Source organism: Motacilla alba, chromosome 3 (assembly GCF_015832195.1).
Source record: "Motacilla alba alba isolate MOTALB_02 chromosome 3, Motacilla_alba_V1.0_pri, whole genome shotgun sequence".
In the NCBI taxonomy this organism is placed as follows: Eukaryota; Metazoa; Chordata; class Aves; order Passeriformes; family Motacillidae; genus Motacilla; species Motacilla alba.
Genome location: NC_052018.1, coordinates 89,073,239 through 89,085,845, shown reverse-complemented (window position 1 = coordinate 89,085,845; position 12,607 = coordinate 89,073,239). Strand labels below are relative to the sequence as shown.

Genomic DNA, 12,607 nt, shown 5'->3' with positions numbered 1-12,607 from the left:
AAGAAAGGAGCAGAAGCAGAGCTCTGGCCTGAGAGCACAACAACAGCATCCCAGATAAACACGGACTCTGCTCACCAAATTATGGCGCTCTCCTAGTACAGAACTGTGCAAAATGAAAGAAGAGCCATAGCATCACTTGGCTGAATGGTGATTTGTTTCTCAGTTCAGCCAGGGTGGCCGACACTTACTTTGTGTTACATTTAATTGCTGTGTTGGTCTTTTGTGAGGGTCACTGGTTGATCACAGGCTGCAAAGAACAAAAACTTACAAATTTGAAACAATCAAAAACCAGCCAATGTAAATTGTTTCAAAAGCATTCCATTCAAAATGACCATGTTTGTATAGTAATATAGTTATCATAATCAAAACTGTAGATACCTTATGGTTAAAGAAGGAAGTGGGGGAATTCTGTGCATGCATTTGAAACACAAGAGCTCAGAGCTTGTCTTGCAGAGCCTCAACAAAGGACTAAAGAGTCCCAAAACAGGGATCAGCATGAAGCATCCTGTTACCAACTGAAGAAGAAGATTCTGGAATAGCGTTTCTTGATTGTTTCAGAAGAAGATTGAGAATTCATGCTATAGGAAGTGTTTTCTGAGAATTCCTGCAGGCTGAGGAGTTCTAAGTCATGCCAAAGATTTGCTTATTATGACTTTTTACATTGATTTTCCACTAGCAATGGGCAAATTTAATAGAGGCCAGCGGTTTTATGCATTTTAGTAAAGGATGTTTATTAAAACCTTACCCAAAGTACTGTGAGATAGAAATCTTCTGAGATTAGGTATTTGGAAAACTCTTGCTTAAGCTGCAGGAAATTGGGTGTGATCATTTCATTATGAACCAATTTGATTGCTGGCTATCTCTTTGTAATTCAAGCGAAAACCAGCCAGAAGATTTACCAAACGCTGCTCTGAATGTTGATCTCAGCCCATGATATAATTCCCTCCACTGATTTCAACTGAAGGACAGCAGTATGAGGACCGTCTCTTCCTTGTGAGGAGACTTACTGGGCTGTACACCTAACACCATTTCAGAGGTCTTTAGGGACAGGGAGCAGCACTTGTAGCTGATGAAATTCTACTTCCCTTGCTAACACTCAGTCATGGTATTGAAATGGTGGTTTTCTCAGCCTGCTGTGGTTTGAAACACTAGCTTTAATTTCACAGCAGTTGACCTTGATCGTGCAAGACAATAAGCAGCAACACCGGGGAAAAGTCCCAGAATACAATTCTCTTTAAAAGAAGCAAAACAAATCTGATCCACTGGTAATCTTAGAAGGTATTTAATCTAGCAGTGAGATGACGGCTTTAACAGGAGTGTTTAGAAACTTCTACTCATATGCCAGTCCTAATGATTTTCAAGTACAAATAAGCACTCAAATCATTTAATTCCCAAGTAAGTTCCCCCCACCTCCTTCTTGAAAAGCCTTAACTTTTAAGAAATGGCCTTTACCTGTAGATAAATACTGCATGTGGTTGGGCTATGAGGCTCACATTCTTCCAGGCTGGATTCATATGTGCACACATTTTTTAGCACAGCACATGCATGAATAAGCAGCAGGAAGGTTATGTAAACACCACGTTCCTATTCCACTCCTTTTTAAAGCACATTCCATGCTCATGAAAGCTGATGGGCTGGGGAGCAAGAAAGGCATTACAGTTCTGTGGCCTTATATTCTGCTTTATAATGGCAATGCAAACATTTTTTCCCCACCTGGTCTCATTAGTACGGGTGAATGAAAGGGGGAACTTTTCTGTGGCTGATTGTCTCATTCTTGTGCTGTGCCATTATTAGCATACAGTGCAGCATGTGGGCAATATTATTTGGGGGAAGGGGAAATGGGCTGGCTTGCTTGTTCCCTCTATTTGTGCGTGCACAAACAACTGACATTGAGGGTCTCATTTAGCAAACCTTCCTCTGTGAATGCTCCAGCCTACCCATGCTGGTGAGGCTGCTCAGAACGTGCTTAACTGTATTCAGATGTTAAAATTCAAAAGGATTTGAACATCTGCTTCTCATTAAGTACATGCTTAAGAGCTTTGCTGAATCAGGGCCTTAGCCATTAGGAAATAAACAGAGACCACCAACTTATTTTACATATACTCTTGAAGAGTGCTTGGATAGATAGTAATGACTCTCAGTCAGTACTACCCAAAGTTGGCTTTGAACTGCTGACCCAGAGGTGAAAGGCTTGTATCCTATTACCAATCCCTGGGGCAAACCAGACTTACTTGTTTTCAAATATTAATGAATTAAGTCAAGTCAAAAATGTAGCCCCATTGATTGCCTTTTCCCTCGTATTTTTCCTGTGTCAGCATCAGCAAGTGATGCTGCTGTAGAAAATCTTCAGGAATCTCTGCTGCCCACACTTCTCTGCTTTAAATCACTTACATTGTAAGCAGAGTCTTAACAACTGAAACATTTGGTCGGTTTTTAAAAATATTTAGAAATGGACCTTTCCACAAATGTTGATAGGAACGGTTCATCAAGGAAAACATACTTATGTGTAGAGTCTAATGAATTATTTAGCTATCTATTCTTCTTATGATATGCAGACATAACTCTCACTGACACTAATAGGAGGTTCATATGCATGCCAAGAGCAGGGAAAACCCTTGGAGAGTGTTTAGACAATATTCCTTGAAGGACTGGGGGAGAGGGGACGCAGCAGGAAGGAAAATCATCAATGCAAACATGAATTTGTCATTTTTCTGCAGAGGATATGTGTATTTATGTTTTTAAAAGGCAGCGGGGGCCCTTAACTAACAAATATTTAAAATTCTCTTTCTCATCCTTAAAGGCAGAATTTAGATGAAGGCCACACACAGACCTCCAGTTGAAAGTAGAGGCACAGTAATAATGAAGGAAAGCAAATGCTCCTGGCAAGTGCTGTGTTGAAAGCTCTGGGTTTAGCCTTGCATATTGGACTTTTGAGAACATTTTTTCCTAAAAAAGGAGGTTTATTGAACCCCAATTGCTATATGAAATCGAGGGTGGGGAGGGGTTTCTTCATCACTGGATACAGAATGTACATTTGATCCAATGATTCAGGTGTTGAGGGGTTCTGGTCAGATATTGCAAAGGCCCATTTCCAGTAGGATTTTCTCAGCTACTGAGTGGTGTATGCACAGTGCTGTCCAACACACATAGGACCTGTGTGACCCAGAACAGGTCCACAGACCACGGACATCGGGGCCTAGACCATGGCATGCCTACAAATGTAGAAAACATTCAGGTGCTGTGGCAAGAGATGCAGATAATTTCATTTTTGTTTTCAGTCTTTTTAAGCCATCCCAACTTATCAGAGAGCCATCCCTCCCGTGGTGCTGTATCAGATAAAATTAGTTCCAATTTTGGGCAAATGGCTGTCAAAAATCACACTAATATCAAAATTGCATAGTCCACTCCCTGCCTCTGCTGCTTCTCCTTTGTAAAGCTATCCTGTCCTAAGTGGCTCCTTCAGTTGTTTTTGATGTGGGTCCAAAAATCCTCAACTTGGTCTCACCTCTGTGCTTCATTCCTAAAACTGGCTATTTGACAGCAGGGAAGAACAGATCTCTTAATAAGCCTTTCTGGGACTTCTGGTATTTTGATTTTACTTGCTTTTCCCCAAGTATATGTTCTGCCCATGGCTGAGCCAGAGCTGAGGAGGGAGGGGAATGAAAGGTCTTATTCTAGGTGAGATTTTTGAGGTCTGTGTTTGTTGCTGTTACTGCATTTTGAAACTGAGGTCCTCTGCCCCACTGTATATTTCTGGTGTTTGGAATTTCCGAGCCCCTTCCTGTAAGCTGTGCTGCAGGCAGGTTAAGGCAGTTTATGGGAGAAGCTGTGATGCCATTAGTAAATGCTTCTGGCAAACTGCAGCAAGTAATCTGCAACCCTGAGAAAGTTGTTATGGCTTTTTTCTCTGCTGCGCACCTGGCAGGAGGACAACGTGCCAGAAATCATCACCCTGAGCTGCTCCTGGGTTTCCTGGCTCTTGCAAGGAGTCTGGCCCTTGCTAACCTTCAGGGTTCAGTGTAACATGGTGCACTGCACAACCTCCAGACAGACAAAGCTACTTTAAGTGGGTAGTATTTCTTTACTGTAAACACTTCCCATCAGTTCTGGAAAACCACAAAATAGCGATAATGCAAAGTTACTGGAAAGAAAAACTCATTAGAAATTGTGTCCTGATAACAAAAGGATAAGTCACAGCAAACCAGTGACAATTCTCAGGAGAAATAAAGTGTAAAAAGAGCAAGCAGCATTTCTAGTGAAATATAAATTAAATTGCTAAAACATTTTAATTAATCATAGATTGGATCAGCAATTCACAAAAGCTATACTGAAAATTTATTATCTTATCTTGACAGCATATCATTTGTGGTGGGAAGAATTAGCAAACCCAGAGCAGAGGGTAAGGGCTTACCTCTAGGCATGCAAATATTTCTAGGAATTCAAGTATTTTAGCCTGTAGAGACTGCAGTTTACTTTAGCTGAGCTCATTTTCCAAAAGAGGATAAATTCCTCTAGCATCTATTTTATCATATTTTATATACTAATTGTTTTATTTTCTGCTTTCTCCATGTTGCTTTTCTTTCCAGGCTGACATAAAAGAATGAAAACAAATGTTATTGCTTAGAAATAGTCTTTATTAAAAAGACTTGAAAACCTTTTTATGAAATGTTAATTTAGATGTGCTTGATTACTAGATCAAATTCTGGCTTGTGACAGATTTACTTTAACTGATGTGTCTTTTCATTACCGTTCAGAGAAAAAGGAGCAAGCCCGTGCAAGGGGGAAAAATCACAAATCAATGGTAGTAAAACTGGATTTGGATAATTTAATAAAAAAAAATATTTCTATGGGTAAGGTGATATTTCTGTGGAAGTACAAATAAGGACTTATTTGTACTTCAACAGAAAGCATTAGGGTTTGGTAAAAAACAGCCAGAAATTCTCCTTTTCTTCATTCCCCCAAATAAATTTGTTTTCATTTTTGTCAAACAGAGAAAACTCTCCTCCCTAAGCTGAACATAATTTTATGTGGACCTTTGTATGAGAAGGTGTTTATTCACATGCATTGTCCACTACTAGTTTCAGTAGAGAAAACTGTTGACAACAATTTAGTTTATGGTACTTCAATAAAAAGTACCATACTATTTATGGTGCTTTAGTAAAAAACATTGCAGAATAACTAAACCAGAGACTCAAAGCATTTCAGCTTGCTGTGCAGTTATGCCCTGCTCTTCCTGGGACTGATGGTTCCAAAATAGAGGCAACTACAGAAGGAGGAGATACTGAGGTTTCAAAAGGTCTTGGGAAGGATTTTAACTGGACTAGGTTGTGTAGTGGCTCCAAAAATCCTTCTTCAGACAGAGACACAATAGTGCCAGCCCATTAGCCCAGTCATTTTCACTTGGTGAATAAAAGACATACATTTAGCTGTCAGAGAAGGTAAGGGAGGTCATTTGTATCAAAATGGGTTGTTTTTCCAGGGCTTAGGGTCAACTTTAACCTAGGGCAGCACCTACTTACATGCATAAATATAGGGGTCCTTTAAGTGAAAAAAACATTATAGTACAAAAAACAGGGAAGAGGGACAGGCTAATTGATTTCAGTCAGTCCTGATCATAGATACCTGTTCATCTTTGCAAGTTTTCCTGTCAGAGAGCTGCCTGAGTGGTGTGGGATGCTCTGCTGTCAGACCTTGTGCTGCTCCCAATATCCCATGGCCTCCTCTACGAGGCAGCATGCCAGGAGCTTGCTGGGGACAGAAGGGAACTGGGGGGGTCACCCAAGGCACCCGCAAAGTTCTGCAAACCTGTGAGGGCACAGGCATCCTACTCTGCTGTGCCAGGCTGCTGCTGGGGCAGGAGACCCACAGCCCCTTTTGGCTGGAGAACTGACCCACTGCCCTCCAAGGGTTTTCTGCAGAAAGAATCCAAATATACATCACCAAATTTGGTCTGAGATGGTTTTTTTCTTTTTTTTTTTTCTTTTTTTTTTTTTTTTCCAGGGTGAGGGATTTACTCAGACCTGTTTTCTGGCTGGGGTTTTCAATGGTTTGGTCTATGTTTCCTTAACAAAGATATATGCTGGGATTAAAGGATCTTGAGTTAACCTCCCGGGCTTATTTAAAATGCACTCTTTGTAAAATACACATCAAAAGTGTCATGAACTCTCTTTCACTCTGGGTGGTATGGAGGGTGGAGAAATGCTATAAACACAGTAATACAGGGTAAATTGTAATCTAAGAGGCAACCTTTTTTCCTATAGAAGGCAGCTGAACCAAAAATGCACTCTCTAGCTGCAGAACTGTGCTAAGGAGGATAATGTCCTATTATTATCATTGCTTTATTGTTAAGCTGCTTCAAATCAGTATTTTGTACCCTTCTGGGAAAACAGGTTGTGCATAAACATACTTTCCATGCAGCTGAGGTCTGCTGAGCACTGCTGTTTGCCTCAGAGGGAGGAAGTTGCAGGTGGCTCGCAGGTTGGCAAGTGCACTGTGTTTAACACTGCTCAGCTTCTGCAGAGTGGCCTTTGGGGCCAGGGACTCACTAACATCTATTTACCTTATGGCAGTTCCCAAGACACTCCCTTGCATACCAGCCACTGGTTGTGCTTTCCCACTCTTGTCAAATAACAGATTTGGAACAAATTGTGTAGAATTACAAGAGGCACAAATGCAATGCATAATTTTCTACCTAGCTACCAGAAGAGTATGATAATTATGGTTTTATTTTAAATCATATAGTGGAGGTGGCTACATTTCTTATAGTTCTAGTGTTGCTATGGCTGTGACCATAATAGCACTTTAGATTTCTGGTTCAGAAATGTGGTTTAATCTTTTTTTCCCCCCAGAGACAATTATAGCCCAAGTAGCAGAAGGCAAGTAAACACCTTACTTTACACATTGGCACTTTCATTACAACAGGCCAGAGAGCAACACTGCACATCCTGAAAATATATTTGTACAGTACAATCAAAGTCTATGTGATGTGGAGAAGGTTTCAATCCAAGGGGTAGGGAATTGGGCCCATAACAAAAGCAGAACTTGTATTTCAATATCCTTTGGTAGCCCATGCCCCAAAAAGTACTTCTTGCCATGAATCCAAACAGCAGTGTTTGCATATTGACTGCTCAGCAGTATTTTAGGGGAAGAATGGGTACAATATGGTACCTGCAGCTGTGAGAGGCCAGGATATGAGCTGTCACTTGGCCCAGCTAGCCCTTATGGCAAAGATGTCAAACTGCGCTGCCTCTCGCCCTTTACACATGTCACTCTCCCGACTGTTGCTGTTTATTTGCTGCAATTCCGGTCAGAGCTTTGGGACCATCATCCCACCTGCTCCTTTTCTCAGTGCATCAGATGTGCTCTTGCATCTGTGCCCATATAATTTGTTCCTGTCTGTTAAGTGCCACTCTTCGGTCACGGGCACAGCTCACTGGCCAAGAAGTTGCTGGTGAGAGCAGAAGCTGTGTGGAATTGAACTCTTCTGTTTTAGAGCTTTGTAATAATATTTTGCTTCACAGCACTTTTTGCAGCCTGTTGTTAACATGGGCCTGGCACTGGGATGTCTCTGGATTGTCAGAATAGAATGTTTTTATTCCCCACCAAATGGGTGACAAAACCATTCCAATTGCAGCGAAAGAAATAAAATGAGGAATGAAAATTACCTTCCCTTTGAAGGACTGAAGGGAAATGATCACATAGGTAGAGGGAGCCCCAACCCAAAGTATTGTAAATGCCCCCCACCACCATGCATACACACGTTGAGCTCCAAAGTTAACATTGAACAATGAACAGTGTAAGGGGCTGTTACTAACAATGTTATTCGAAGGCTTAAGCAGCAAACTTACACATGGGGATTGTCAAGACTCATTTTCTCCCATAAGGTCACCACCCCTGTTGTGAAATTATGTTTTAAATTTAGAGACTGATGATTCTTGGCAGCTTTCTGGATGACCATGTTGTTACTCTGAGCTATGTGGGGTTTTTTATAAATTATTTGCATCCGTCTCATCTTTCTGAGGCCTGAGTCTTTCCTCTGTCTCAGAAACAGGTTTTCTCTATACTGTATAGCTCTGTCTTGGCAGGGATGTGACACAACCCCTTGTAACTCTTTGTACCTCTATAAGGTTACAATGCAATAAGTAAATGCACTTTGTCCTCTGTGGGTGATGAACACCTGCATTCGAAGGGCATGGAATTCTTTCAATATATTCTTGAATAGACTTGTGAATAGAAGTATCTCCTGCATCTCAAGACATGTGAAAACAATAGTCCCACAGAGTCAAAGGCCCTGTATTATGAAATTTAAACGTGTTTTGCTTACATGGGTCTTAGGATAAATCCTTTCTTTCTTTCAGCTGTGAAATCCCTCTTTCAATCCTTCAAATAACCCATCTGAAAGAAATCATTCCAGCAGAGCCATTACAAATAATTCTGTTATACAAACCTGTAGTTTCAGATTTTCATTAAACTGACAAATGGTTCCTCAGAGTAATTTTCTAAATTACAAAATATATCTTGGCTGTTTTAAAAGGCCTGTTATCACACAGTATCCCGTAACATAGGACTATATTAGTGGTGTGAAATTTAGTCCTCAGCCAGGATTTTTTATATTTGTTGCTAATGTCCAATATTAGTTTTAAGTTACTTAGGATCCAAGGGAGTTGATTGGTATACAAGATTTTGTGGGGGGGAAGCTTCCATCTTTATGAGGGCACTGTGAAAACATTAATGTTTGGGGAAAAAAAAAAAAAAGTGGCACAAATTGCTAGGTATTATTAATGACATTTAGAAATAGGTTTTGTGCCAGTATGTACTGGCAGTCCTAAGCACATCTTTACCATCCAGTGAAGTTCCTGATTTGCCTGGGCTAGCACTAAGCTAAACTCACCATGAGTCTTAGAGGAACCTCCCAAAAGCAGCAGAGGGGCTGTTATATGGGCAGGCATGGGGATTTAGCTGAGTGGTCTCCTAAAGAAATCAATAATCAGATCATTTCAAAAGAACCATTCAACAAAAGCTTGGATAAAATGACAGATTACTTACAACATTGGTTGAAAGCATTTATGTTGATAATTAAGAATAATAGACAAAGAGTATTAAGTAAAGGAGAGCAAACATCTAGCCAGTCATTAAAAGAATGGAATTTTTCTAATCCTCTTACAAAGATGCTGTTTTGGGTTAAAGTCCCTTTCTGCATAAAGCAGCCACACCACATTTTTTAAGTCAATGAAGAGCTGAGAGCTGTAGCCCAGACCCTCAAAACTACTTTAAACAGACAACTCCCACTGAGAGACAAGCATTTAAATTAATCTGCGGACTGGCTCCATGGGATGAATAAAGAGAGTGTTTTTCACTCTGTATTGCATGGCAAATAATTATGTAGCCAAATGAATTTGATACCAGAAATTTATTGATGTTTATTTGTTGGAAGTTTCCACATTCTGTATCACACATGTTTTATCTCAGGGTTAAGAAATTCTAAGAAGTGCTTTTTATTAGGTTAAACTGAGAGATTTTAAATCATACAGAGCCACATTTATGGATAACATCTGGTCTTTACATTTACGTCCTTTTTTTATTCAGTGACGATTGTTTGTTCCTGGGAAAAGAGGGTATGTAGTTGTTTCTATCTACCTCAAAAGTGACTCTGAATCTGCAAATTAGACTAAAATTTAATTTATTTTTTTTCCTTAGGTACCTGAGAATCCTACTCAAACCAAGTATCCCACTCATGATCTACTTCTGATATTCCAATCATAAGTAAGTGCCCTTGATTGCAGTTGTCTTCTTTTGAGTCCTTTTGACCCCTTGTAGAATGTGTGAGGCAGTAGGTTCCAGTAGAAGTTCTTCAATACTAATCTCAAATCTTATTCAATTAGGCCTTCTTGGGAAGACATTGTTTAATGGGTTGGAAGGACCTCAAATTCTCCTTCTAGTCTATCAAGCCCAATGACAGCTCCCTAAGACTCATAATTAACCTTCCCCTTGGCAATTCCTTCTATACTTGTTTTCATGTCACCTCAGTGGAAGTCTTTGTCCTTAATGTCTTTATCACCCTGCTTATTGCCCAAACCTTAAAGAATTCTCTTCTTCTACCAGGCCTATCAGCCTGACTGTACCAGCTGCTGTGGTGAAGCGACTGAGAGGATGGCACTCGGCACTCTCCCTCATTTCTCAGTATCCCCTGCCCTCGCTGCTGCAAAGGTACCACGTGTGAACAGCAAGGTCCAAGTGCTCCTGTCAGTAAGCTGTGCACAACAGAAGTGTCTGGGAGGTGGCACGATCTGCTCCTCTGAGAAATGCAAGGGTCATAAGCTGCTCAAGAGAACCCTGGCCAGCAATGCTTTTTCCTTCTGGTGTGCAGGCAGTGGAGCAAACTTATATTAGAGAAAGGGCTCAGAACTTTGGAGAAAACAAGACTAATGTTCTGTTGTCTAACAGTGGTCTCATTATACCAGTGCTTTGGTACAGCCTTAGCCCTTGGTGTTCAAGGTGATGTGGATGGCTTGAAACCATCTATAGTACAAGAACAATTTACTTTTTCTTAGACAAATCAAAGAACAGAGGAGCAGGTATAGTAAGAAAATTATACTTAAGTCATGTGGGATTTTTCTCTTCAGTAACATATAGGGTTCCTACACAAACTGATGGTGAACCTTGCTGGATCCCGTTATCTAGAGAAATGGAATTGAGCAAGACCATGGAAACTAAGGCAAGGCTAAATTTACTGCAGATATTACAAGTAGAATCGTAAAAATACTTCCACCTCCTCATTTAATTCAGTGTTTCTGTAGTAAAAAAGATGATGGGTCAATTTATGTTTTTTTTTCTCAATAATTTTTTTCCTTCTTAAAGGTAATACCCTGTGGGGTAAACAAGAATCTGTCCTCTTAGTGTAAGGAATGGAGAGAAAGGAGTAAGTTGATTCTTTCTGATTTTACAGAACTCATTTACTTAGGACCTTTGTGAATTAAATCCTGTCCTGTAGCATATTACATCTGTAGGAAAAGAAAAGAGATAAGGAGCTTTTGGTCTGAATAAAGCTAGTTTGTGGCCCTTAACAGCACTGTAGTGGGCTATGGCTTTAAATGCAAAACTTCTCTGACAAATGGATCATATTATACCCTATAACTACGTAATTCTTTTTCAGTAACTGGCTGCCTTTTAACCCTGAGTTAACTTATTAATGCCCCACAACCTTAGCCTATTTCCTGAATTAGGTTTTGTATTAAAATAGGAGTTATCCCTAGTGATTTTATTTTTATCTTTTCCTCCTGTCCTTTATTCAGATACCAGCTGATGCTGGTAATGACTCAGGAGGTAATTTAGGACTAGGTTATTGGTGTTAAGTTTGTCACTTCACCTCCATCTCTGGCCTCTGTAGACGATATGTCATCAATTTCATAACATAACAGGATGGCAGATTTCAGGTTGTGAATAATATTATGATTCAAGGTCTCTTGAACCCTCTGTAATTACTTCAATTAACAGATGACTTGGTGCTTAATTAGCAAGTCATTTGGAATCAGGTCATACAGTAAGTAATATTTAATATAACTCTTCTTAGACAGCCCCCTAGAAAGAAATTTTTCTGCCTTTAAAAAATTCCAATCCATGTTGTCTAAAATCAGGTATTGATTGGCAGTTAGCTCTGAGGAGGCTGCAGGAATAATTGTTGTGCACAAAATGCCACAGTCTTTGGAAAAAAATATTTTCTCATGGAGTGATAACTTTGATGTCATAATTATGACCATCTAACTAGCAGAGGACAGCAGGGAGAGGCCAGGCTCCAGCTGTGTCTGCAAGCTGGTGCTGGTACATACCTGCCAGCTGCATGGGAATGAAGTTTTACAAACACTCCATCACTGTTTCACAGACATTTGTCTGAGGTCTTTCAGGTTCCTAAGTGACACATCTCCTGCCACTGTCCAAAAAAGAGGCAAGTATTAACAAAGTCAATGACCAAACTGATTGCCTAGGGCCCTTAAAAACATTGCTGAATCCAGCAGTATTTAGCAAAAGCTCAGCATCCTTGGGCATCTTCATTTTCTTGTCTCATGAGTTTAACACTCAGAGCTGTGAAGTTCAGTTTTATTTTTTTCTCTTTTGAGATGTATAATTAATAATAAGGCATAATTGGACAGTGATTAATCATAAAATGCTTGTAGTTCTCACATTAAAATAGTTCTGTTCACAGTGGAGGCGAAAAAAAGCAGTCACTCTCTGAACTGCCTACAATAAGCCTCGGAGCGTTTGGTTGATCCTCTGGAAATGCTGCTCTGTGAATGCATCTGGAGTCTCAGGGGATTACTGGAGTGGTTTGAGAGTCCTCAGAAATGTCCCCTAGTTCAAGCATAGTTTATACTACACTGGCCTTTAAACAGGATGCTGTCTAGTTACACATAGAGTCGGGTGTTCTGGAAACCCCCGAGCAGACCCACTGCTGTCACCTGGCCCTGGCAGGAAGCAGGCAAAAGTCTTCACATTTGTAATTTGGACCTCTTAACTCAGCCAGTGATTAGAAAACTAAATTTTGCCAAATGTTGGAATTAAAATCACAAAGTGATAAAAGCCAAGTTTCTCTAAAATAAGTTGACCTGCCAGA

At 40.2% G+C, this 12,607-nt stretch overlaps 1 long non-coding RNA gene across 1 annotated transcript; it reads left to right on the top strand.

Annotated features, from left to right (window-relative positions):
• Positions 1–9,491: 9,491 nt before the first annotated feature.
• On the top strand, positions 9,492–10,226 carry LOC119699902. Its single transcript, XR_005256583.1, has 3 exons — positions 9,492–9,614; positions 9,697–9,762; positions 10,102–10,226. It is a non-coding gene; the product is annotated as an uncharacterized LOC119699902 (long non-coding RNA).
• Positions 10,227–12,607: the final 2,381 nt, after the last annotated feature.